Source organism: Erythrolamprus reginae, chromosome 6 (assembly GCF_031021105.1).
Source record: "Erythrolamprus reginae isolate rEryReg1 chromosome 6, rEryReg1.hap1, whole genome shotgun sequence".
NCBI lineage: Eukaryota > Metazoa > Chordata > Lepidosauria > Squamata > Dipsadidae > Erythrolamprus > Erythrolamprus reginae.
This window is the reverse complement of record NC_091955.1, coordinates 29,476,142-29,502,538: the sequence shown is the minus strand read 5'-3', so window position 1 is coordinate 29,502,538 and position 26,397 is coordinate 29,476,142. Positions and strand designations below refer to the sequence as shown.

The window sequence follows — 26,397 nt, the reverse complement described above, 5'->3', positions numbered from 1 at the left end:
AACACTTCTCAGTTTGCTTTTTAAAATATATGTTAAAGTTGTCAGTAGAGCTGATTCTGAAGTGTTGCAGTAAACATTTCACATTTAGTTTTTCATTCTGGAAGCTAACTTTTGGAAATGGTGATGAATTCAGGGCATTATAGGTTATTTCATGATTTCTTGCAATGTAGCATTTTATAGAAGTGTTTCTTCTGAAGAAGGAATATGATGTGAACTAAGTTTTCAAAAAGTTTTAATGGGAAATAGTTCAGCATTATGCTTATCCTTAAAATCAGAGTTTAACCCTCAAAAATGCATCCCAAAATGCATCTCACAGTATTATCTGGATATGACATATAGAAGTAAGTTAATTTGAAGAAGTTTATTTGTAATTTTATTCCAAATTAGTTATACAATAATTTACTTGGAAATAATTAATTTCTTTTTAAAAGATGCCCATTATTATCATGGTGTGTTGTGACTCTTGCAAATTAGTCTGTTATAAATTCTACAATAATTTTCCCCATGTTATTACCCTTCAGACGTTTTGAACTACCCTAATCCCTATTCCTCATCATAGGGCCTTGATAGCAAACCTATGGCAGATGCGCGAGAGGTGGCACACAGAATCCTCTCTGTGGGCATGCATGCCATTACCCCAGCTCAGTCAGCTGGTCATAAGGTTTCCAGTGCTCTGGCACACGTGCGCATGCACAGGCATGCTTTCTGGTTTGAGCACTTTGTGCTGAAAAGGTTCGCCAGCACTATCATGAGTGCATAGAAGTGAAGGAAGAAAGGGGAATTGAAAGTATCTTGCTGTCAACTGTTATATCTTATCTCAAAAACATTTCTTTGCTCTTAAAGAAACTGATTATAGATGTAAAACAAACAGATATTGGGCACCGAAAATAAACAAGCAAAAAATGTTGAGCACTGAAAATATACTTTCTTTCTGGATCAAGTGTAGAATTCCACTAAGGACGGTGAAATAGATTTATATGAATGGCCGGTCTTTCTATCTTTCAGAGTATTTGTATAAACATCAGTGACATTTCAGAAATAGGACAGAATGCAAGAATTAATCCCCATTGTGTTCTGTAAAACTTTAAGCATGTAATTTAAGCACTATCACTGAGATCAATGGTAGCAGAAAATACTTAACTCTACCTTAGGAATGGATATAAATAAGATTGCAGTTGTGATTATGATGATAGAATTATCTGTTTGAAATGAACCAATCTTTAATAAAGCTATTATGGGCTACTCTACAAATTATAATTAACACTTTAATAAAGAATAAGGCATTGCTATGTTTGTGTGTGTTGGGAAAAGGGAGAGAAAAAGTAAGTATTCAGGCTGCCCCCCCCCTTCCCCATTCAACAGTTTATTTTCTTGAAAGTGTTCCTTCCAGTCACTTGTTTGCTGGTCAAGTAGATTTTTGGAGTTTCACAAAGGAAAAAATATATTATGACAGGCCACAATTTTACCAGTTCTTTAAAAAAAAAAAATCTTTATTAGACTAGGTCATATAAAGGACATGCATAAAATATATCAGACTGAAATTTGAAATGACAGAAACCAGATCATATCTGTAATTTCTGATTGGAAACCAGAGACATTTATGTTGTGATTGAGTTAAATGTTAATGGTAGCAGTAAAAGAAAAAAAATAGTCAAAACTTAATAGCATGGCTCTAGTGTGTAAAAAAGAAAGGCCTAACCATCAGCATTTTTAATCTGTAATTCATAGTTCTAATGTTTTATACTGCAGCAGGATGCATTTAAGTTAAATGCCAGATGTACTAGCTTGGTCTTGTCCATGGTACTGAAATGAATATTTGGTTTTTCTTTCATTGGCTTGAATTGTTTTATTTTCTACAGGCTGAAAATAGATTTTTGTATTGTTAGAGGACTAAGACATTAAACTTTTTGTGAAGTAGGTATTTGACAGGTAGGTATATTAAATAAGAATATCAACTTTGCTTTTGGTTCTTAGGAAGGCAAACAAATGGTATTGTTTGGCAAAATATTTTTATTTACTTTCTGCAGAGTATCATAAAACTTAGTTATTACCCTTATAAATTAATATTTTGTATATTTTAAAATAAATGGGATAATTGCTTAAAATGTGTGTGTATGTATATATATATATGACGGTCTTGGTATATTCGGGTTTCTTCTCGTGTAGGATTTGGAAATTTCTGGCGACGTTTCGACGAGGTCTCACTCGTCATCTTCAGGCTGGTGTTTCTGTCCTTGTTCTCAGGCGAACACTGCAGTGTTCTCAGTGTTCGCCTGAGAACAAGGACAGAAACACCAGCCTGAAGATGACGAGTGAGACCTCGTCGAAACGTCACCAGAAATAAAATTGAAACAAATTTATGTATCAACAATGTCAACCCTGGGATGTCTATTTCCGTTGTTCACTACTTTTATAAATGCACACTTGGAATACTAATTTGCACAATAAAGGCAGCAGTGATATTTTGGTAAAATAAAAATAAAACAAGAATGTATATTTTAACTGGTATATCATTTTATACTTAATTTATTTCTATTCATTTTCCCACTAAAAGTAGATAGACAGGTAAAATTGTACAGCGTTTTATGTTTCCCAGGTTGCAAACAATGCATCATGAAAAATACTACGGGTGGTGTTACAGGTTTAGTCATAACAATCAATGTCATATCCACTACTTATTGTCCTTTGTTTAGTGACCATTCAAAGTTACAGGCACTGACAAAAGTGACTTATGATCATGTTTACATTTACGACTGTTGCAGCATCCCCATGGTCACATGATCAACTTATGAATGTTTGGCAACAAGTTTATATTTATGATGGTTGAAATGTCCTGAGATCATGTGATTATTTTTGATGACATTCTGATGAGCAAAGTCAATGGAAGAAGCCATATTCATTTAACAACTGTAGCAAGAAAGTTCACAAAATAAGGCAAAACTCACTTAACACTTAGCAGCAGAAATGTTGGGCTCAATTGCGTTCAATACTATACTGTACTATAGCTGCAGAACACTTGTATGGTAAAGTACCTATTAAGAAGAATTGTATTGATTTATGAAAACAGGAAATAGAATGAATTAACACATTGATCTCATTCACACTCTTCTGGTTGTAATTAATGAAAAGTGTAAATAATGCTCCTTAGTAATTTTTTTAAATATCCAACCAAACTTTTAATAAAACATTTCTTACAATTTCTTCCTGTAAATTAAAGGATTTTATTGTGTCATAATCAAAATTATGTGGCTTACATTGAAACTCCATTTGCAGTTTCCCCTCAGTGATTTATCCTGCTTCTTTTCATCTGTCTCTTCTAGTATTTTACCATGATGGAATTGTGCAGAGATATATTCTATCATAAATAAGTGGTGATGCCAAGCATTGAAACAGGCCATTTCATATTTTACTACAAATTATTTGTTTCTTTAAAATGTACAGTTCTGTTTTTAGTTCTGGATAGTTTCAAAATATCGATGCATAAATAATAAGCTACCTAAAGAACTCTTTAGTAGAAGTATTTAAGCACATATTATATTAGTGTATATCCTCAAAATAGAATTAGCTTAGATGTTATTTTGCACCTGTTGGGGTCTGCATAGGAGTTGGTGGCTGGGCAAACAATTTAAGGCCAAATTTATAAGGTTTTATCCATCATAGTAAACATTCTGAATAAGGTCCAAAAATAATTGGTAACCACTACAGCTATTTTAGGGAACAGGTGGATACTTCTGTAATCACCAATTGTCATTTGCACCTTGTTTTCTGAATTGACCTTGTTTTCTGAATTGTCTTCATGACTCCCTCTGTGCAAAAAATTAAAATAAAAAATGCACTGAAGCAATTTAGCTTTGAAGTCTATCACATATGCATCACAAAGTCTTTCTCTTTTAGGAGTGAATGTGCTTGATTTAGTAGCTGAAGTTAATAAGAGGCCTTTTTTGTCACTGCTGTAATGTGATTTTTCACTGTCAGGCTAAATTGAAGAAAAGCTTCCACCTTTGAACCTGAATCTTAAAAATTGCAATCCAATCAAGATAAAGCAGATCTCCTAAAGTTTGAAATCTTTGTCCTAGAATCATATTGATGAGGAGCAGGCTCCATTTCCTCTTTACTACGCCAAAAATATTAATGACTAGACAATGTTCTGTTCCCTTATATTAATGTTTATATGCGATAATCTACAGTAAGAGCCTAGTTGTATGAGTAGTCACTCTATGTGAGATGGAAGTCAAGTACTTCAGACTTCCAGCCCACATGGATTAATATGCAATGCTCTACTGCAGGCATCTAAACTAAGGCTACAATTATTAACTTTCATCCCTAGTATTTTTATGTGCTTTTTTATTTCTGTCTCAATAAAGAACAAGTACGGTATGTTTTATGGACCTTATTGTATTCATATTGCAACTGAACTTCAATGACCTGTTCCTGAAATACATTCTCACTAAAATTACTTAATAAGTACATCCATACAAACGTCTACCGATTTTGTAGAATCTGTAGCTGAAAATAAACAGGGAATTAAAACATACTAATCTCCTTTAGCTTACAGCCATTATTTTTATTGTTTGTAGCTCCTAGAGCAGCATAAGTGAATTTGCTCTTTTACAGGGAAGGGTACAAGACTGCATTACAAGAAATTATAACTTAAGTATCAGTGATGATTAAATATAAGAAAGAAACAAATGAGTGAAGGAAAATAAGAAATATGTAACATAGATGTGAGTTCAGCAGGAGCAAATGCAGCTATGGGGATTCATACTCAACTGGGACAAGAAGTAAGCCTGTGAAGGCAAGGTAGATTAAGATGACAGCTTGGAGGGAAGAAACAAAGACATATTTAGTAGAGAGAGAGAGAACAGAGAATAAGTAGAAATATTCATAGATATAAAAATGGGATAGCAAATATGAATAGTTAAACCAATGGCCTCAGACTCACCTCCCCATTTCAATCAATAATAATTTATCTAGTCAATGAACAGCAAAATATAAAAGCATAAAAACAAAGTGAAGCAAATTTAATTATACGCTAACAACTAGCAAAATAAATCATATAGTAGAACATCCACTCCTATATTATTATGTTAGAGAAGTTGCTACTCAGATGATAAACCTGAAATGTTAACAGATATATAATTTTAAAAAGTTATATTTGCTAACAATTTATTCTTTATGAATATCAAACCAAAAGTAATATTTAAAACAAAGGTAATCATGTCTTTATCAATTATATCTTATTTTCATAGTAGCAACACAAAATTTAACTACTGGGCGTATAATGCATAGCATTCAAATCCAGAAGGAAAAGGTTCATATGAAATTTATCTGGCCGTCCAAGGAAATTATCTATAAGGGGCAAAATGGGAGATATGCTGGGCTTGGGTAGTACAATCCAGCGGTGTGGAGTCTGAGACTGGTGTGACTAGCTTGAGCTCACGGGTTTGAGGCTGCAGTCCGCCCTAACCAGGCACTAACTTCAGCATCAATCCTGGGAACTGTCAGCCAGTGAAGTGCCGAGGGCCAGCAGAAGGTTGCCCTAAGATAGTTTTGGTTTCCTCATCGCTACTTGGGGCAAATAAGTTCAACCACAGAGATTGTACTGTCCTGAAGAAGTTCAAATGCAAAGAATGTTAAATCTAAAGAATGTGATTCTCAGCTTAAGGTACGTTGCTTTAACTCAACTGCTCTTATTTATCCAAATTCTATCAAGTTTAGGAGCATTGAACTCCACATCCCTTATTAATCACTTAGCTTGCTCACAACCAACTGATATTAAGAAGAGTGGAGCGAAATCAGCTTATGCTCTACCACCTGTTTCCGAGGAAAGGAAAAGTTATCTCTTAAAACTAGAGGAGTCAGACCAACTGGTAAGAATTGCATTTTGAGCCAGTAAGTTATCACCATTTTCCATATCCTAATCTGAGTTAGTGGCATTCCTGTATCAAGACTTAACAGAGCATTTGATGTTCCATCAGGTACTGCTAGAATTGATTGTTGGAATTTTGTTTGCACTATAATCTGCCACTCTTTCTTCAGACAGAATCCTGTTTGTGTCTTATAAAGGATTTCAGATAATATTTTGACTTCAAAATGTTTTAAAGCCATGAAGATCCTCCCCAGTTTTCATTGGACTCACTGGTTCTGTCTCAGTTATCTTTTAACTGAGCCTAACTCGTCATTAAATAAAATGAGGCAAAACTACTATGAGTTCTGCCTTAAGCTTCCAAAAAGAAAAGCTGGAATTAAATGAAAGTAATATTGTTGTGAGCCACCCCGAGTCTGCGGAGAGGGGCGGCATACAAATCTAAATAATAAATAAATAAATAAATAAATATAAAAAGCTCAATTGGAAACAATAAGATTTCAGTTATGGAAGGCCAGCTAATGATGCAGCAAACTTGAATAGAAAAAGATAAGACCATGGGCCATTGTGACAATGGAATGCAACAGAACAGTGGTTAGATTGTGTTGTAGTGAAGATAGTACACCGGTAACTGGTTGGATTTCCCAAATTGCTTCGTCCACAATTTTTGTAGTTTGTATTTGCATTGTCATTTTGGAAGTAAATGGTTTGATTTTGGATTATGTTGATGATGACAGTGACTAACATTGCAGAGTGTTAGTCACACAACCAAAATATATTGTTGTGATGGATGAGGAGGTAGATCTCTAGGAAGGAAGAAATGAAGAAACAATCAATATTAATAAAAATCTTAGGATACAAGCAACAAGTTACAGTCATACAGTCCTAAGTGGGAGGAAAAGGATGATAGGAATGATGAGAAAAAACTAATAGAAATAGAAGTGCAGACTTAGTTAAAAGTTTGACAGTGTTGAGGGAATTATTTGTTTAGTAGAATGATGGTGTTCGGGAATAACCTGTTATTGTGTCTAGTTGTCTTGGTGTGCAGTGTTCTCTAGTGACGTTTTGAGGGTAGGAGTTGAAACAATTTGTGTCCAGTATATGAGGGGTCAGTAAATATTTTCACTGCCCTCTTTTTGCCTCCTGCAGTATACAGGTCCTCGATGGAAAGCTGGTTGGCAGCAATTGGTTTTTTCTGCAGTTCTGATGATCCTCGGTACAGTCGGTTTTGTTGGGTTGCAGAACCAAATTGTCAGATAATTACAATTAGTATTCAATTATTTTTAAATAATTATTAATTTTCAGAAGCAAAATTTGGACAAAACTCCATTATTCTCAACTTGTTTTATTTAAAACTTCCATTCTGATAAAGCAAAAAGTTCCATACATATAATTCTTTCTTCCATATGGATTGCAAGTTCAGGTATGGATATGCCATTTAATAAAGTCCACTACCTTGGAAAGTCAGAGAGGTGGCATGACACATTTCTTTTTTAAAAAGTTTATTTATTAATTTTTACAATTTAAATATACATAACGATAGTCTTTTACAAATTTATGGCATGATATATTTCAGTCACTGTCATAAAATATATTAGCACTGTTTATCCCCTCCAGATATTTTCCTGTTCAGAAAGAATATATTTCCTGCAAACTAAGGGAGACCAGATGTGGAAATAACTAGATATATGATTAATATGTTTTATTCCATGAGTTCTTCAGTCAAACAGGTATTCATAACAAGTATTAATATTTCATCCAAACTACTGTATTTTTCAGAGTATAAAAAGTATAAAAGAGGGTGGAAATGTTGGTGCGTCTTATATAACAAATCTAGCCATTTTGGGCCTCATGAAGTCTCACCCCCATATCCAATTTTTGCAAGAAATGGGCCTCCTTTTTTGTAAAAATGGGGTGTGCAGAAGGTTTGGGAGGCCTGCAGTGTGCTTCTGAGAGAAGGGGGAAGGCGAAAATGCCCTCCCAGTGAAAAAAACAGTGAAAATGGGCTGCTCTTTCCTTCTCCAGCCCCCAGAAGCATTCTGCAGGCCACCCAAACTCTCTGCACACCCCATTCTTTGCAAAAAACAGGTAAAAATACAGGGTGCACAGAGGCTTGGGGAGGTCCACAGAGTGGACCAAGTCAAAGAAATCAAAAACTTTTTTTTCTTACTTACCTCCTGGAAATCGTGGTGTGTCTTATACACTGGTACATCTTATAGTCCAAAAAATACAGTATGTAGTTTTGGTCAAAGCACAGGCTTTCACACCTAAAACTATTGGACTTACATACAACCTAATTTCCACTTAAGATGCAATTTTAACAAAATAATAAGATAATTTTACATTTCTTCTTGCTATAAAAAAGAAGGTTCCTGTTTACAAACATAAAATCTTGTATAGAATTAGCTGGATGGCTTCTAGAAATAATCTAACCTTTTGGGTCATGCAATTTGTACGCACGTACAAAGAGTTAATTACAGGATTGGCCATACTTAACTCTTTTAATTAATTCACTTCATACTATTTTAGGCAAGTAAAATTTTACTCCAATCCCCAAGGAGAGTTGAGTGAAAGAAAAGTGATAGCTGGTACAGGATCAGTATCATCACGCTCTCGTGAGTAGTCTAGACCAGGAGTTTCCAACCTTGACAACTTTGAGTTGTGGACTTCCCAGAATTCCTCAGCAAGCTTTGCTTTCTGGGAATTGAAGTCCACAACTCTTAAATTGCCAAGGTTAGAGACCCGTGTCTAGAAAACTTACTATAAACCAACAGAACAGTTAATATAACACTTGCAGATATATGTTGGTTTAAAGCTATTTGATCCTATACAGTTAACTATGACAACATTTGTTAAAATATATATTCAAATGGGTCTGGTAGTGTAACTGAAATCTAGATATACGTTAGACCTCTGTCAATAACTTCAACTTAAACAAGGGCAAGACCTGATCTTGTATATCTGCTAGAATTTTCAACAAATACTTAAATCTGTAATGTGATGCTACAATCCATGGCTGTCATGAACAGATATTGCTGTGTTCCATACTGTAGGACTATGCATTCTAAGATATTGTCATTTTTATTTTTATTAACGTAAATATTAAAATTGGTCCATTTGTTGCATGCTCTACACTGGAACTTGTTCTATACTGCAGATTATAGTTAATGAAGTGTGACATCTAGCTATAATTTTAAACATATTCATTACAGCTGCTATAAACATAATTCAGAAACATCGCTATCTCCCTCTACTGGTATAATTATTAACATTTTCAAAAATATTCTAAAACTTGAAATATAAAACTGCCACCATCACTGAAACAAAATTTGAGATTAAATCTAGATTTCATCAATAGTATTTGATGAATACTGTTTAGTTTTCACATGTTCTCTTTAGCCTTACTTGAATCTGACCTAAAAAAGCTTCCATGTGCATATTTTTATATGAACTTTTTATCATGCATACAGACATGTAAGCAAATATATGTGCGTGGAGATGTGTGTGTGTGTGCGCGCTTGTGTTGAACTACATTTTTCTTGTGTTGATATACATTTTACAAATGTGTACAATTTGGTATGAACATGTGTTTTGTGTACTCATAATTATTCAGCAAGTGAGTGTGACTTTGTTTCTTTAAATTTTCTAATGGATTTACTATTTGTAGCTAAACTAAGAACATTTGTATTTCAGTTTTGCTTAGTTGTTCCAAATTTAAGAGGGAATATGTACCATGTTTTTGCATTCTATCTATAGCCTTACAATGTTTGAAACTGTTTTATTTCTAAACAATATCTGGAAAAAATTGTAAACATCCCAGCATGTAAAATTGTGTATGCTGTTCACCAACATAAGATTATACAAAGATGTTGCATAAGTAAACTTGCATTACTTTATACTATGACTAACTGGTGACACCATAACAATATTTTTATTTTGTTTTTAAGAAGAGCTAGGGAAAGAAGATATTTGAAATTTAGAATTTTGCGGAAAATGATTCTCTGCTATGCTTTAAAACAAAAATCATCAGTACAATTATAATAAGGTGATGTTTATACTCTTAAATTCAGACAATCTAGAAGAAAAAAGGTTATACTTAGAATTATTCACTATGTCACAAGTGTTAACAGGTAGGGTTTTTTAAACCACATTGTATTAGAAGAAAGTAAACAAGATTTTTTATCTTAAACTCAATACAAAATAGTCAAGATGAGAACTGACATCTTGATAGCTTCTAAAAGTGATGGGAAGTTCAAGGAATAATCTTTCAAAGAGCTGGATGTTGTATTTTGTGAATGTAAAAATGGTGTGACTGTATATATATCTCCTTGGAGAAGGTCTATAATTTCTGAGCAGATAGAAGAATATTTGTAAAGGCAAGAAAACAGAAGAATTAAGTGACCTGGTATCTAATATAATTAAAAGTAGCATTTTAATACACCTTTGGTAATAGCACCAGCAGACTTACCAGCCGGTGCCTTTTGCAGGAGGGTCTGGACGGCACGGACACATGGCAGCCGCCATCTTGGATCTCGGCTGAAGTCTCGCGAGATTGCGAGACTTTGGCCGAGAATCAGGCCAGGGTGGCCTGATTGCTGACGTGTCCGGGCGGGGCTTCCCATCCCTATAAAAGGGCGTGCAGGCCCGGGCTCGGCCTGTTCGCCCGGACCACGTCAGAAGAGCAGACACCCGCCCGCCCTCCTTATTTTGCAGTGTGCTATTATGGGTCGCCCTAGGGGGCCGAATGGGAATTTTTTGCGGCTTGGCCTTTCAGCCGGGCCGTTTTTTCGCCCATTCCACACTGGGGAAAGGGACATGCGGTTAGGGGGTGCTTGCACCTTTTTTAGTCTAATTGGCTTACCTTTGGTCATTTGGGTAGGCAGGTTAGGGGCGGAAAACTGGGTGGTGGTTTAGCAACTGCGTGTTCTCCATTGGGCATCTTTGGTGATGATTGACAGGTTCTCTCCAAGCTTGTGGTGGAAGCGACCTGAGCAGTTGGGGGGAACCTGTCTTTGGGTCCCGCACCTTTAAGTCCCCCGTTAGGGGTTAGCCGGCGGGACCCCCCTCATGCAAGGGCATGGCAGGGTCTCAGGTGAGGGAGGGGTCCCTCACCTGGACTAGCATGGAGCTACGCCCATATGTTGCCCAGGAAGTTTATGTGACGTCATTTTCCGCCCCGGAAGCAATTGTTTGACCCTGCAGGTCCATTGTTTGGGTCATAATTAGATATGTTAATTTATGCTAATTTAGTTGAATAAATTATGCTAATTTATTTTAATAAAAATGACCCAGTTTAAATCCAGCTCTTGTGTCCGTGTCATTACTCCGTCTCTTCTGCAAAAGAATAGCAAATCAACTCTTATCAAAATATTGATATGGGAAGAGGCAGTGTCAATGAAAAAGGAAGTCCTTGTGTTTCTTCAGAAATATTTTCTAAAGCTTTCAAATGTTAATGTTTTAAAATTTATTTATTTTATTTGTTTGTTTGTTTTGTCAAGTACATATTGGAGGTATGTAAAGATATAATAATATCCATATACATGATACTAGTAAGAAGAAAAGAAAAAGAATAAAAAATAAGAAGAAACATTAGATATAATAATATTCATATGCATGGTACTAGTAAAAAATAAAAGAAACATTAGGACAGGGGATGGAAGGCACGCTGGTGCACTTATGCACACCCCTTACTGACCTCTTAGGAATTGGGAGAGGTCAACAGTGGACCTCTAAGGGTAAGGTTTTGGGGGTTAGGAGATGATACTACAGAATCAGGTAGTGAGTTCCATGCATCAACTACTCGGTTACTAAAATCGTATTTCCTGCTGTCAAGTTTGGAGTGGTTTACATTAAGTTTGTATCTATTATGTGCTCATGTGTTGTTGTGGTTGAAGCTGAAGTAGTCGTTGACAGGAAGGATGTTGTAGCATATGATTTTATGGGCTAGGCCTAGATCATTTTTAAGACAACGTATTTCTAAGCTTTCTAAATTTAGGATTGTAAATCTGGTTTCGTAGGGTATTCTGTTGCGAGTGGAGGAGTGAAGGGCTCTTTTGATAAAGTATCTCTGGACATTTTCTAGAGTGTTTATGTCCGAAATGTGGTGTGGGTTCCAGACTGATGAGCTGTATTCAAGCATTGGTCTGGTGAAAGTTTTGCATGCTCTGGTTAGTAGTGTAAGATTGCTGGAGCAGACGCTGCATAGGATTAAGTTAACAACTCTTGAAGCTTTTTTGGCGGTGTTGTTGCAGTGGGCTTTAGCACTTAGGTCATTTGATATGAGTATTCCAAAGTCTTTTACAGAGTGTGGGTTGTCTGTAAGGTCTTGTTTATTCAGCTTGTATTTGGTGTTCTGATTCTTTTTGCCATTTGAGCATTTGTTGGTTGAGATTTGGAGTTGCCAGATGTTTGACCATTCGGGCACAAAGTCAAGGTCTTTCTGGAGAGTAGCTGTGTTATCAGTGGTGTTGAAAAGTTTTACATCATCGGCGAAGAGAACACAATTGCTTGTAATGTCATTTATGTAGAGTATGAAGGGTGTTGGTCCAAGTACGCTGCCTTGGGGGATGCTGCTCTTAACTGGAACAGGGTTAGATATGGGGCTCCCTATTTTGACAACTTGTTGCCTGTTTAATGGGAACACAGTTATCCAACTATGGAGGGATCCTGAGATGCCGTAGGATGTTTTAATGTTTTAAAAATATTGGTGAACAAATACTGTATTCTGTTCTACTGTATTCTGATTTAGTGAGTATTAAGGTGGGATAAGCTAAAATACCTAATTCAGCCCATTGTACATCTGAGAAATTGGCAGATTTCCTTGGCAGAACCTTTATGTTCTGCCATATCGTTGAAGGCCCCATGAGGCATATACATAACAACATTATGCTTGGTAATTATAGCAATACATACCACAATATGACATAAAGTACTTGTTCCCCCTACCCAAAAACACCAGGATAAAAACTAGAACTAAAAAGGGGGCTAATCATTCCTGTGATTTTTCTTTTTCCAAAACAGAATAGGTACTTTAGATCTAGTTGAGAATAAATTAATTAGGTAGGCAGGTCATCAAGTATAAGAGAAAAATAATTTCAGTATATAAATTATACAACTGATTGCTTTTTAAAATGCATAATATAATGCTTTCACCATCCATTTGCATCATTATGTTAATAAGATTTATAAAAGAGAACCGCTAATAATTTAGACATATCATCTAAAACATCAGAGTACAATGGGCAAAATTAATGGATTTTATCTTTTTTTTCCTTGCCCACTGCTAACAAAGAATTAAAATAATTTATAGCAGGCTGGCATTCATTAGAAACATCACTGTTCATACTCACTGTTCTTTGGGTGAATTTCCAAAGAAATTGCTTTGGGGAATTGATTCATTATTATATTATTCCAAAGGTCAAAATAGTAAAATGTTCAAGTAAATTATCCTATTTAGAAAATATGTAGTCATATTTGTTCCTTAGAATTCTTTTTGCATTAATAAACAACATATTGTGTGAATATAACTTTAATCAAGACCAATTAAAGCATCCTAATATTTTTGGAAGCTTTCAGAACGAATATTGTTGAACCATCAACCTGGAGATGCAAAGAGAGTGGATGAACTTGCCCAACAGAAAGAGAAGTGAAAATGAATAATTGAGGTAGGAGAACAAACAGTTTGAACAAGACACTGGAAAGGAAAGGATAAAACAAATAAACAAGGGGGAAAAGGTTGTTTTTAGCAAACCAAATATCCAGAAAAAGCAACTAAAGGACAACCATGTCTTAAAATTCTTAGATTTTGCTGCAGGAATACTGCAGCAGAGTGATGGTAATTTCTTTTCTTTTTGTCTTGCACAACAATTGCTCCATTTACTCTAAGATTAGCCAGGGAGAGAAAGATACCCTCTTACACAAGGCAGCAAAGGAATGTGTAGAAACGACACTTTATTCACAGTTAGAAGCACTGCAGTGTCATATTGGAATAGACTAAGATGTAATGTAAACCTTTCCATAACTAACATATTTAATGCGGAGCTATGTGATTGGGTAAACTTGAAATAAATTAGGGAAAAGTGGCTTACAATGAATGTTTTATTTTGTTTCCCAGAAATTTTCTTCAAATAGATCAGCTAATTTAATTGCTTAATATGATTCTTAGAGTGAAAAGTGGGCTTTGGGGAAGATTTTAGTCAATTAAGGTATTTAATACACCATCTAGTTCTTTTTTTCATTAAAGCCTAATGAAGGGGGGAAAACACTTGTACAAGTCTTCTGCTTGGACTTGGCTTGTGATGCCTTCTATATAATAGCATGTTTGCTGAGATTTCTGTGGTGGTCTAATGGTTAAGGCACTGGGTTTGAAACATCAAGCAGCAGAGATCTTTTTCCCAGAACAATAAAAATGGCAATATCTGAGAAAAATGTGTAAACCCCGAATGAACCTATATCAGGGGTGAAATGGTACCTGTTTGAGCTGGTTCGCCTGAACCGTTAGTTTAAAAAATGCCTTTAAAAAGTAAAAAAAATGTTCCGATGATCATGAAATTGTTGGAACCTTTTTTTTAAAAAAAACTGTTTAAAAACATTTTTTACTACTGGTTCTGGCAAATAGGTACTAAAAAATGCTTTTAAAAAGATTTTTTTTAAAGGTTCCGATGATCAGCTTTGATAATCAGCTGTGCCACATGATCATTGGAACCTTTCCTTTTTTTACTTTTTAAAAGCATTTTTAGTACCTATTCCCCAGAACCAGTAGTAAAAAAATGTTTTTAAAAAATGTTTTTAAAAGGTTCTGATGATCACATGGCCCAGCTGATTGTTAGAGCTGATAGTTTGAACTTTTTAAACTTTTAGTTAAAAATGATAAAAAACTAAAACAACAAATTGGCCATGCCCATCTAGCCACATCATCTCTCACCAAGCCATGTGCACACTAAGCTACTCCCACAGAACAGGTGGCAAAAAAACCCAAAACATTTCACCACTAAGCTATATCATGGTGGATTTGGTTCAGCATTATCTACCACTGGCATTAAAAAGCTTCCAAATGAGGCAATATTTGGAAGATTTGTAGAATGTTTTTTTTAAAACAACCTCAGTATTATTACAAGAAGAAGGTATAAGGAAGAAAATCAAAATATTCCTGCCTTGTGTCTGCTTAATATGAAAAGGCACAAAAGGAAACAATGATATTTGTTTACTGTACCCCAAAACACTAAATACAGGTAGTCCTTATTTAGTGACCAAAATTGGGATTGACAATCATTAAATGAAGTGGTTGCTAAGTGAAACTGCAACTGTGCTTATGATCTTACTTTCACTTTCCCTTGTTTTATAGACCTGTGAAGGTGCTAAAGGATTGGTCATAACATTACTTTTTTTTATCACTGTCATAATTGCGAAACAAGGACTATCTATAGCATTTTTAAAAATGTCTGTGCTGTTTCTTGCCCTCCAGTGGGCTAACACAAAAAAGCCTTCTTTTAAATAACGTGTATTCAATGATGTTTTCTGAATTTATGTTTATTGCCAAAGTGGAATGGATTGTTCTATAAATTATAAATTAAAAGAAAGCACAGTGGAAAATATAAGGAAAAAACAAATAAAACAGAGGCTTGTAAAAGGACCAATTGACCAGCCTGAGAAATGGATTGCAAGTGGCCTTTAAAACCCTGGCTTGAACTTTCAGGCATGTATATGTACAGGCAAATTCTTAGTCCATAGAAAGCTGCCTTTGTTAACTAGGTTGCTTGTAGCTTAATAGTGTATCTTTTTTATTGTAGCCAAGTTCTTGAATTCCCGAGAGTACTTTTGAATTTTGAATAAAATGAGAGCAACATACAGTACATGCGGAATTAATTCTTCTGTGGGAAGATAACATTAATTGTGTTCATTTTTATTACTATATTTTATTTCTTAAATAAGATGACTCTGTGCTGTGGTTTCTTACATTAAAAAATAGCAGAATTTTGTGCATTCCAAAATAAGAAAACATGTAAATTTGAATAAAGAGTTCCCCTGCTCTTTAATAAGAACTAAAGCTTGCTTGTTTGTTTGTTTACTGCTTTGCTTGCTTGTTTGTTTACTTATATAACTGCCCACACTGTAACTACAACTCTGAACAGCTCACAAGACAATAAAGCTACAAAAAAGCCTTTAAAATATCAATAAAAACTCATGGTGCTCTGAGACAATTCTCTCCCTTATGTCAATTTACCAAATTGTGGGGTGTCAACCACATCGTTCCCCAAAGCTTGTGAGAAGAATTGGCTATTCAAGGCCTTCCAGAATAAAAGGAGAGTGGAGACCTGCTAGATCTCTGGGGGAAGTATCATAATGGTTGAGAAAATGTAACTAAATTGGTTTAGAACTTCTTTTCATTATTTAACTCCTGGATCTAAATTATAAACAATTTGAAAACTACAATCATTCATAGATACTGATGTAAGACCTAACTCCTGAGAATGGAGAAGGAAGTTTAACTCAAATGTGTTTGCTGCCCATGTCACTACAATAAAATCAGAAACAATACATCTTTCTAATAATAAAAATACAGACCGTAATTAAAAGATTGGGAGAGATGAATCAGGATGTGCAGGGGGGAAATTACAGGTGTCCAGGAGGATCAAACCCAGCTTCACTCTGGATGTTCCAAAGGGCAGAAGGCATAGCACAGAAGGTTCTTCTCTTGGACCCTGCCAGCTGGAATTCCTTGATCACTAGGTTCCATAGCATCTGGCACAAGTAGGACGGTTCAGTCCCATTAGGCTCGGAAGGTTCCTGGGGTAATCCTGGACCCATGTGATGCAGGTCTTTAATGTTACAATCAATACCTTGAATTGCACCCTGATCCAAGTCAGTAGCCATTGCAATTTTTGAAACAGTGGTGTATTTGGGCCACTGTAGGGGCTCCAAGGATTGCCTGCAGTACCACACTTGGTACTACTTGAAGCTTCCAAATGTTCTTCAAGGTTACATCTATGTACCACATATTGCAGTAGTCCAGGCCTGAGATGAATAGGGCTTGAATGATTGAGGACAGGGACTCCTGATCCAGCAAGGGACACAACTGGCACACAATGTGAAGTTGTGCAAAGGCTCTCCCAGTTGTCACTGCTACCTTCTCTTTGTCCCAAAGTCACAAGTTCAGAAGAATCCCCAAGTAGCAAATTGGGTCTGTCTGAGGTATTGCCACCCTATCCAGAACAAAGGATGTTAAAGTCCTGGATCTTGAAGCTCCATACACCAAAGCCATCCAGTTTTGTTACAGTTCAAATGAAATATGTTAACCTCTATTCAGGCCCCACAAGAGCAGCACAAGCATCACCTGGATCACCAAGGGTAGTGATAGAAAGTTGAGTATCACCAGCATACTGATAATATCTCAACCCATGGTAATGGATGATTTCCCCCACTAGATAAAGAGTTCTGAGCCCTACAGTATGCCACAAAAGAGGAGCTATGGGATGTGCTGTGTCCGCATAGTAACAGCCGGCTGTCAGAATCTAGCTCGCGTATCCCTCTCCAGGGTGCTGATTGGGCGCATAAGCTCAGTTACTCGTAAGCGGGAACTTTCCTCTGTATTCATTGGTAGCTGCCTCAGAAGGCGTGCTGTATATAAGCCTGTGTATTCATGTTTATGTTCTTAAGCCTGTACCTGCCCTGTTGGCGCGACCTGTCATTAAACTGTCATGTTTGATTAAAGGCCTCAGTTATTATAGGATGGACCTCTCTCTATCAACACCAATTGGGAGAAAGTGGCCTTGGAGAAAGTATCCAAACAAGCATAAGGCTGTGCTGTCCAAATTCTAGATCCTGCCCAAAAGTATACCATGGTTGTTGGTATTGAAGAGATGTCAAGAAAAGCAAGTATGACTGCACTACCCTCATCCTGTTTTCATCAAAGATCATCAGCAAGTGCATCCAATGCTGTTTCTGTCCCATAATATGGTCTGAATCCTGACTAGGTCAGGATAATCTATTTCATCCAGGATTTCAACCATCATTTCTATCACCTTTACTAAAAAAGGTAAGAAAGGAATCCAGATGGAAATTGCCCAGGCAAGGTGGATCAAACAATTATTTTTAAAGAAGGAGATAAACCAGGGCATCCTTAAAAATCCCCAGAAACATTCTGTTCTGCAGTGAGGAATTTATCACTGCATGAACCCACCTGACAGTCATCGCCCTGGGAACTTTCAACAGTCAGGAGGGACAAGGATCTAATTGCACTGATAGGGTTGATAACCCTGCCCATTTTCGCAGTTTCAATTAGATTGAAATGTTCTCGATACTCAGTAAGATCTTTTTCTGGGTACCTCACATGTTCCTGCACTACACATGGCTTCCAACATTTTACCCATTTTGTTGTGATTATTCAATAAAAGATGTATTTTTCTTCCAGAGAAATTGTTTTGAAAAAAAAATTGGTGTGAGATCAAATGTTTGTCAGTAAAATTAAAACCACAGCATAAATATATTTGCCTTATGCCCACACAGATCTACATTTCAATTTGAATATAGAGTATATTGTACTGAATTTTTTTTGAAGAAAGAGGTGAACTTTAATATTACTCTAGGAGAATCCATTCGTTTGACAAAGAAAAGAATATTGCACTTTATCTTAAAAGAAGCAATTTTACAGTATATCATTAAAATCATTTTGTTTTATTAAACCTTGCTCTCTTTCTCCTTCCTCCCCACTCGCTTTTGAAAGGCTATTTGTTTTTCATCTGAAATCTTGCTTAAATAAAATAGCATCTGCGTAGGAGGAGACATAGCTCAAATAATAGTGCCACTACACTAGTAAATTTCAGAGAACATTACTATGTGCATAAAACCTAAGCACATCTGTTTGCATTTGAGGGAGAACATTTTTAGAAGTAGGATATTTTCTTATGAATCTATTATTAATAATACAAGATGCCCATAATATATTAAGCAAGCAAACTGAAGTATGTTTCTCTGGGGGAATAGACAGAGCATGACGTGAATGATATTTCAGCTAGCCAGGATATGAAAGAGAATCAGTCTAATCTAGAACACTGCAGAGCAAATAAAATGTTATGAGTAATGCTTTTATGATGAATGTAAGGAGTTCTACTTAACATACATATAGTCCGCTTTGTTTATAATCAAAATAGACTGTGTTGTTTTTATGCCCTCATGAACAAATACAAGTTTAATATCACAAACCAGAAATCATATTGATTGTTAATTAACCTAACACTATAACATAAGTAACAGCTAAGTTTTGGACCTGCTTTGTCTGATTGCTTTTATGAAGGTCACTAAATAGGATGCCATACAGAAGCAATTTCAATGTTCTGTAGAAAATGAAAATCAGCGGAATGTCTTTTTTTCCAGAGCTTGAGGAAATTAAAGGGAGAGAAAAGTTTGTATTGGGGGTCAGTGTTAAAATTCTGGCTTGATGACAGAATATTTTTAAAATATATTTGTGAAAATTCCATTTTTATTACTCTTAATCACTTAAAATTATTTTTAAAATGCTCACATATTATTGTCTGCTCTAGATTCTTTTTAATACTGATGTCAGACTGGTCTATAGTTTCCTGGTTCCTTGATTTTCCCGTCTCTGTAAACAGACAAGTGTTTGCTGATCTACAGCAATCTAGCACAGGATTTCATAAAGTGGATACACAAAGTTTTGGCTAGATTATAAGCCATTTCTTTGGAGTCTGGGTGGGCAATTCTTTTAACCTTAGAGATTTAAACTTATTCAAAGTGTGAGCTGTTACTTCAGCTTTGTTCTCGAGCTTCAATCTCATTCATTCCTCATCTTCCTCATTTCCTGGTAGAAGACAGAGGGTTTTTTTAATTGGGAAACCAAAATAGGAGTTGATGAGCTCTGTTTTTATTTGTTATTTCTTACTATTTTGTCACCTTGATTAAACTGTTGCTATATTGATTCTTGATTCTTCCTTTGCATTTGAATATTCCATAAGAAGCTTTTTATTGTTCTGAACATCCTTCAAAGCTAAAGTTACTCTGAGCATTACAATCTTCATAATCAAAGGCCTTCACTTTTCACTGGCAATATGTAGTTTTTATTAAACTTCATAACACTTTTTGTGGAGTTACATTGGACTTCTCCCCACCCCATCGATATAATTCTTTAGTCTTGATGTTTTAATAATTGCACAGAACTGTAGTTCTTTTTGTAAGAACTGCCATTCATCTTCAGCTAATTTTTCCCATTAGCTTTACTGCCATGGAATGCTGCATGCCATTGAGCAGTTTATTAAGTTCAAGTCTTTTGAAATTAAGGAATTTCAAGATGTGCATTTGACTGCATTCAACTTTAATTTAATCAAACTATATACTGTAAGGTGGGAGAAGTAGTATTCAGGCCATTGTGTAAACAATGAACATGTGCCTTCTTACCTAAGGGCTGGGAAAAAATGTTGCCACGTAGCTTCTCGAATCATGGAATTTAAGGATTGCTCTGAATAGAAAATACTGTCTCTGATATAAAATCTTATTTTAATTTTCACTCAATTGCTCCTTCCAATTCTTCAGTAATGTTTTTGTTACTGATTGATACCAATCAATCAGTTTAAATTTCAAGAATTTCAGTTCTCTGTTCAAATTTTTAACTAGATTTGTGAGCCTTTTATATCACATACTTTTCATCATATTGGAAAATCTCTGCTTCTCTTTTTATGCTAGGTAGCATATTTATACAAAAGCAAAATCAAGTCCACTTGCTGATGGCGGGGGTGGGGAAGAAATATTACATCTATTCATAAATTACAAGCTATTCAGAGTCAATAAAACTCTTTCTTGTCCATAAATATAATATTGGTCGATTCTGTTATAAAATTCTTTAGATCGTTTATGTAATTCATGTCACAAAAAATGAAATTGCTCTTCAATACTGAGTTCCAAGGGTCAGGTGCTATGCAAGCATCTGCAGCTAGAAACCATAAAAAGTATTTAGGCTTTCTCATTAACAAATTGTGATTTTGCAATATCTGCAGATTTACTTATTTATTAAGGAGATAATAGGAAATAACCCATTTATTTCCAAAGTCATAAATAATATGACAAAAGGATATTAAGTTCACTGAGATGTGACAGAAAAGCTAAAAATTTATAGAGTTTAGTATTTTATGATGCCAATTCTATTTTAACAGCAACAAACAAATATGTTTTTACTTACACTCCCATTCTTTAAGACAGAGGTCCCCAACCTTTTTTGCACCAGGGACCGGCTTTAAGCTAGACCAGTTTTCCATGGCCCGGTGGGGGGGGGGGGAGCTAGCTGTCAGCGGCGCCGTAAAAGGGGTGATCAAGAGAGGAATGGGTGAATGAATGGACGGAGGGTGGGAAGGAAGGAAGGAAAGAGGGAAGGGACAGGAACAAAAGAAGGGTGCAAAGGAAGCAAGGAAAGGTGTGAAAGGGGAGAGTAAGAGAGGAAGGAGTGAAAGAAGGGAATGAGGGAGGAAAGAAGGGAGGAAGGAAAAGGAAAGCAAGAAATGGAGGGAGGAAAGGAAGGAAAGAAAGAAAGAAAGAAAGAAAGGGGGAAGGGACAGGAACAGAGGAAGGAAGCAAGGAAACTTATGAAAGGGGAGAGTAAGGGAAGAAGGTAGGAAGGAGAAAGAAAAGAAGAGATAGAGGAAGGGAAGGTAAAAGAGAGAAAGAAAAAGAGCAAGAAAGAAAGCAAGAAAGAGAAAGAAAGAAAGGCAACTTCAAAGAAAGGCTCACTGAGCATCTCTCACTCTCTCTCTTTCTATCCCTCTTTCTTTCTTTCTCTTCCTTTCTTTCTCTCCTCTTCCTTTATCTCTTCTCTCTCTCCCTCTCTCTTTCTCTCCCCCCTCTCTCCCCCTTTCCCTCTCTCCCTCTCTTGCTATCTCTCCCCCTCTCCCCCTCTCTTTCTCCCTCTCCCTCTCTTTCTCTCTCTCCCCCCTCTCTCTTTCTCTCTCTCTCCCCCTCTTTCTCTCTCTTCTTCTCACTTTCTCTCTCTTGTTTTCTTTCTGTCTCTTTTGCTTTCTCTCTCTCTCACTCTTTCTTGTTTTCTTTCTCACGCTCTTTCTCTCTCTTGCTATCTCTTTCTCTCCCCCCCTTTCTCACTCTCTCTTTCTCACTTTCTCTCTATCTTGCTGTCTGTTGCTCTCACTCACTCTTGTTCTCTCTCCGTTCTTCTCAGCGATGACGCGCGCACGCCCTGCCCGCCTCACCTTTGCGAGAGCACTTTCGCCCCGGGCTCTCAGCAAGGGGGTTTGGAGGAGAGGCGGGGCCGGCGAAGGTGATATTGAATGTCGGGGGAGAACGAGCGGCTGCACGCGCTCCCTATCCCCCTGCTAGCCCACTCGGAATATTCAAAATAAGAAAAGCCTTCGCTGGCAAAGGTTTTTCTTATTTTGAATATTCCGAGTGGGCTAGCAGGGAGATAGGGAGCGCGTGCCGCCCGTTCTCCCCCGACATTCAATATCACCTTCGCCGGCCTCCGCTGAGGAAAGCCTTTGCCGGCATTTCCTCCCGGCGTCAAGGAGGCGCAGCGGCGGGCGGAGAGAGGGAAGGGGGGGCAGCGGCGTCCCTCCTGGCCTTGGCGGGCCGCCCAACCCTCCCCACCTCCTGCAAACGCGGCGGGCGGCGGGGGGAGAGCGAGGAGCCGGTTCCGGCGGCCGCGGGGCTTGGCTGGCTGGCGGGGGGAGCGCCGCTGGTGGTGCGGAAAGGCCGAGGGGGCCCTGGCGCCGCGGACCGGCTGAAAACCCCCAACGGCCCGGTGCCGGTCCGCGGACCGGCGGTTGGGGACCTGTGCTTTAAGAGACAAACTTTAAGGAGCCAAAGGAATCAATAATTAATAGTTATAATGACTTCATATTTTTCCAGTATCGTTAGATGACACAGGGTTGGTCTTCTTCCTGTTCCATCAGCTAAACAGTGTCAGCTGGCGGGTCCATGAGAGAGAGCCTTTTCAGTGGTTGCACCCACCTTATTGGTCTTCCAGAGAGCCGTAAAGACTTGGCTTTTCTGACAGGCCTGGGGCCATTGACCTCAGGAAGGTGTTACTAGTGAGGTCGGCCCATGAATGTATAGATGGCTGCAATTATTTTAAATTGAACTGTTTTTATATTGATCCATGTTGATTTTTGTTGTGAGCCGCCTTGAGTCCCTAGGGAGTTGGAAATATAAACAGACAAACAAATGTGTAATAATAATTGTTGCTGGAATGTGGACACATTAGTGTTACTGAGCTTATGTGTTACTTTTTAGTTGCAAAGAACATATGAATTAACATTCTGAAACAGAATGATAGATCAACTATGACTTTGATCTAGTCTGATTGCTACTTCTTTTGTTTTTATTCTGTTTAGTTAAGATTTGAATTTTCAACAGTATTGTAAATAGAGGGGACCAATCTCCAGATAAACTTTTAATAGTTCTAGATTTGATACCATACAGACAATTTTGGTGATAGAATTTGCTGACATAATTCAATTTAAAAATATTTTAATTTTTTTCTTAGCAATCATAAATTAGCTGGATATTTTTTCAGGATTTTTTTTTTCAAAAGGTTCTCTTCACAGTTTATTTCATTGCCTTGCCCACTTTTGGTCACTATTTGAATGTATTAAAAGGACAACAAATGCAATTGATTGTTCACCACCTACAAGATATGAACCCTTATTTTATAGCAAAAGTGGATGTATTGAGAACTGTTACACATAGAGATCACAGATGTCTTTGTGTATACACTCACAACTCTCTAATTTCCTTCCCTCTCTCTCTCCTGGTGAGACTTTCCTCATACTTTCTGTCGGTTGAAGTGAAAACAAATTTCTGGTAATTATACTTCAGATCACTATGGCAGCAAGAGACCAAATACCTTTTGCAAGATTGCTTGGTTGAGACAGAGCTTTCTCTTTGTCCAGCTGCTGGAGGATGCTGTTTCTTAGATGCCTTTAGCTGTGCAGAAAGAGCAGTCTGTTTCCTGATACCCAGCTGATGATTAATGAACAGTGACTGGGTCTTCCAGGAACTCAGTGGGCTGCAGAATCATTTCTCCTAAACTGCAGCCTTAGTCTGGAAAGTAAAATGAGTGTTATCTTCTTCTCTGATCTTTGTTGAGTTTTTCCCATTCAGAACTTTAAGTGCACTCTAGTATTTTGGCCATCCACTGAAGTTAATCAGTCTTTTCTTTTTCCTTCAGATCGTAGGCTTTGAGTAAGCATGACCTAAAATCAGAGACAATCTGGGGTGTGTTAGGGATTATCATGTGGGAATATGTGGCTGTAGACAAAAATAGATTTATGCATTCTGTTATGCCGTTCCTTTTTAGTGCAGTGTGTTTCTGGAGTATTTGACTTGTTTGGGTTGCTAATCTTTAGCAAATTTCCAATATTATTGGATATAGAGAAGTATAGAGGGTGAGAAAGAATTTGAAAGTTTGTTCAATAGTAGACAGATGCAGGGGTAAAATGCTCCAGATTTGTTTGTGCCTGTCGGTCATCGGAGAGCTGGTTGCAAAGGCAGCACAAGGCTCCGCCCACCTGCCCCAACACCACCATTTGGGTTCTTTTACCCTCTGCGCATTCACAGAACGCTTTTCATATGTGCAGAGAGTAAATGAACAAAAATGGTGGCATCTGGGTGGTTAGGTGGAGCCTCATGCTGCCTTCACGACTGGCTGTCTGATGACTGATAGGCACAAGCAAAGAGGGAGGGGGGAAATAAGTGTGTGTGTGTGTATGCGTGTGTGTGTAAACATACACCGGATAGCATATGTACTATATAGTATGTATGTATGTATGTATGTATGTATGTATGTATGTATGTATGTATATTTTGATGAGGCTTCCCTCGCTGGGAAACCCCACCTACGGACCTCCATTGCCAGCCGAAGCATCTCTTTTCATGCTGGTGGGATTCCCCTGGTGGGATTCCCCTGCAGCATTGCAAAATTTGGAGGTGGGGTTTCCCATGGAGGGGAGCCTCAGGGGAATCCCACCAGTGTGAAAATGGGCACTTCAGCTGGCAACGGAATTCTGGAGGCGGGGCATCCCAGCGGCTGCGGCAGGTTTGTAAGGCAAGAATAGTTCGGAAGAAGAAGCAAAAAAAATCTTAAACCCTGGGTTCGTATCTCAAAAAGTTCGTAGGATGAGGGGTTCACAAGATGAGGTATCACTGGCCGGCCAAAATGTGGACTCCAGGAAGGACGTCTTCGTGACGTCAAAGCTCCATCCATGGAATTCCTATTGGGATTCCCCACCTGCGTTTGAGCCTCCTGACCGGCCGACAGCTCCACGGCTCTTCTGCAAAGGTGACAGCCGGGTGGCAGTGCTTCTTGGCGGCCTCCTGAACCCGAACGCTGAACCTGAACTTTTGCCGAACCTCCAGGTTCGGCATTCGGGAGAATGCCGAGAAGCCCCCCGGTTGTTTCGAAAGATGACAGCTGGGCGGTGGCGCTTCTCGGCCGAACCCGAATGCCAAACCCAAACTTTTGCCGAACCTCCAGGTTCGGCGTTCGTGGTGGCAGGTTCGTAAGGTGAAAAAAGTTCGTAAGAAGAGGCACAAAATCCCAAACCCCAGATTCGTATCTCAAAAAGTTTGTAAGATGAGGGGTTTGTATCACGAGGTACTACTATATATATATAGGCTCAAGTAAAGCCGTAGAAAAATTGTAGGGATGAATATCAAAATATAAGAACTAAAATATATGCGAATATATATAATAAATAAACATAAATACTATAGGTGAAAGTACAAACTAAATATAAATCATTACAATGAATTATATTTATAATTGTATATTTATAACTTGGTATTATTCAATGAAAAAAATGAGAAAGGACTTTTAAAAAGCATTTTGTTGTATAACTGTATAGATCAGAGCATAGTAATTTTTACCTGAAATGAATTATTTTAGCTTGGAATGGTGAGTTCTGCATGTGCATAATAAAGCTTATGAAGCTTATAAAATGAAGCAAGAAACTGAGAAGAGAGCTGAATCAAAAATTCTACATTGAATCAGAGTTAATATAAGAAGAGAGCAATGCATTCCCTAGCTATGATTAGATCTGGCAGTTATATTATCGTTAATAATATGCTTTCTAAGACAGATGTGAAAGTTATTTTTTGGTTGGCTGAATTAATCCAAGTCAGAATCTGTATTAAACAGTGCTTTTCCTTTGCGCATTGTGTGGGTCTACGACTCAAAAAGCCAAGATGAAAAGTCACACTATAGCCTCCAAGAGAAACAAAAACATATACAGTGTTCCCTCGATTTTCGCGGGTTCGAACTTCGCGAAAAGTCTATACCACGGTTTTTCAAAAATATTAATTAAAAAATACTTCGTGGGTTTTTTCCCTGTACCATGGTTTTTCCCACCCGATGACGTCATATGTCATCACCAAACTTTCGTCTGCCTTTAATAAATATTTTTTTTAATAAACTTTAATAAATAAACATGGTGAGTAATAATCTGAATGGTTGCTAAGGGAATGGAAAATTGCCATTTAGGGGTTTAAAGTGTTAAGGGAAGGCTTGTGATACTGTCCCT

General features: G+C 37.3%; 1 protein-coding gene across 2 annotated transcripts in view; it reads left to right on the top strand.

Moving 5' to 3' along the window:
* KCND2 (potassium voltage-gated channel subfamily D member 2) overlaps nt 1-26,397 on the top strand; it is a 361,625-nt gene that overhangs the window by 1,573 nt on the left and 333,655 nt on the right. The gene's annotated exons all lie outside the window — the stretch shown is intronic.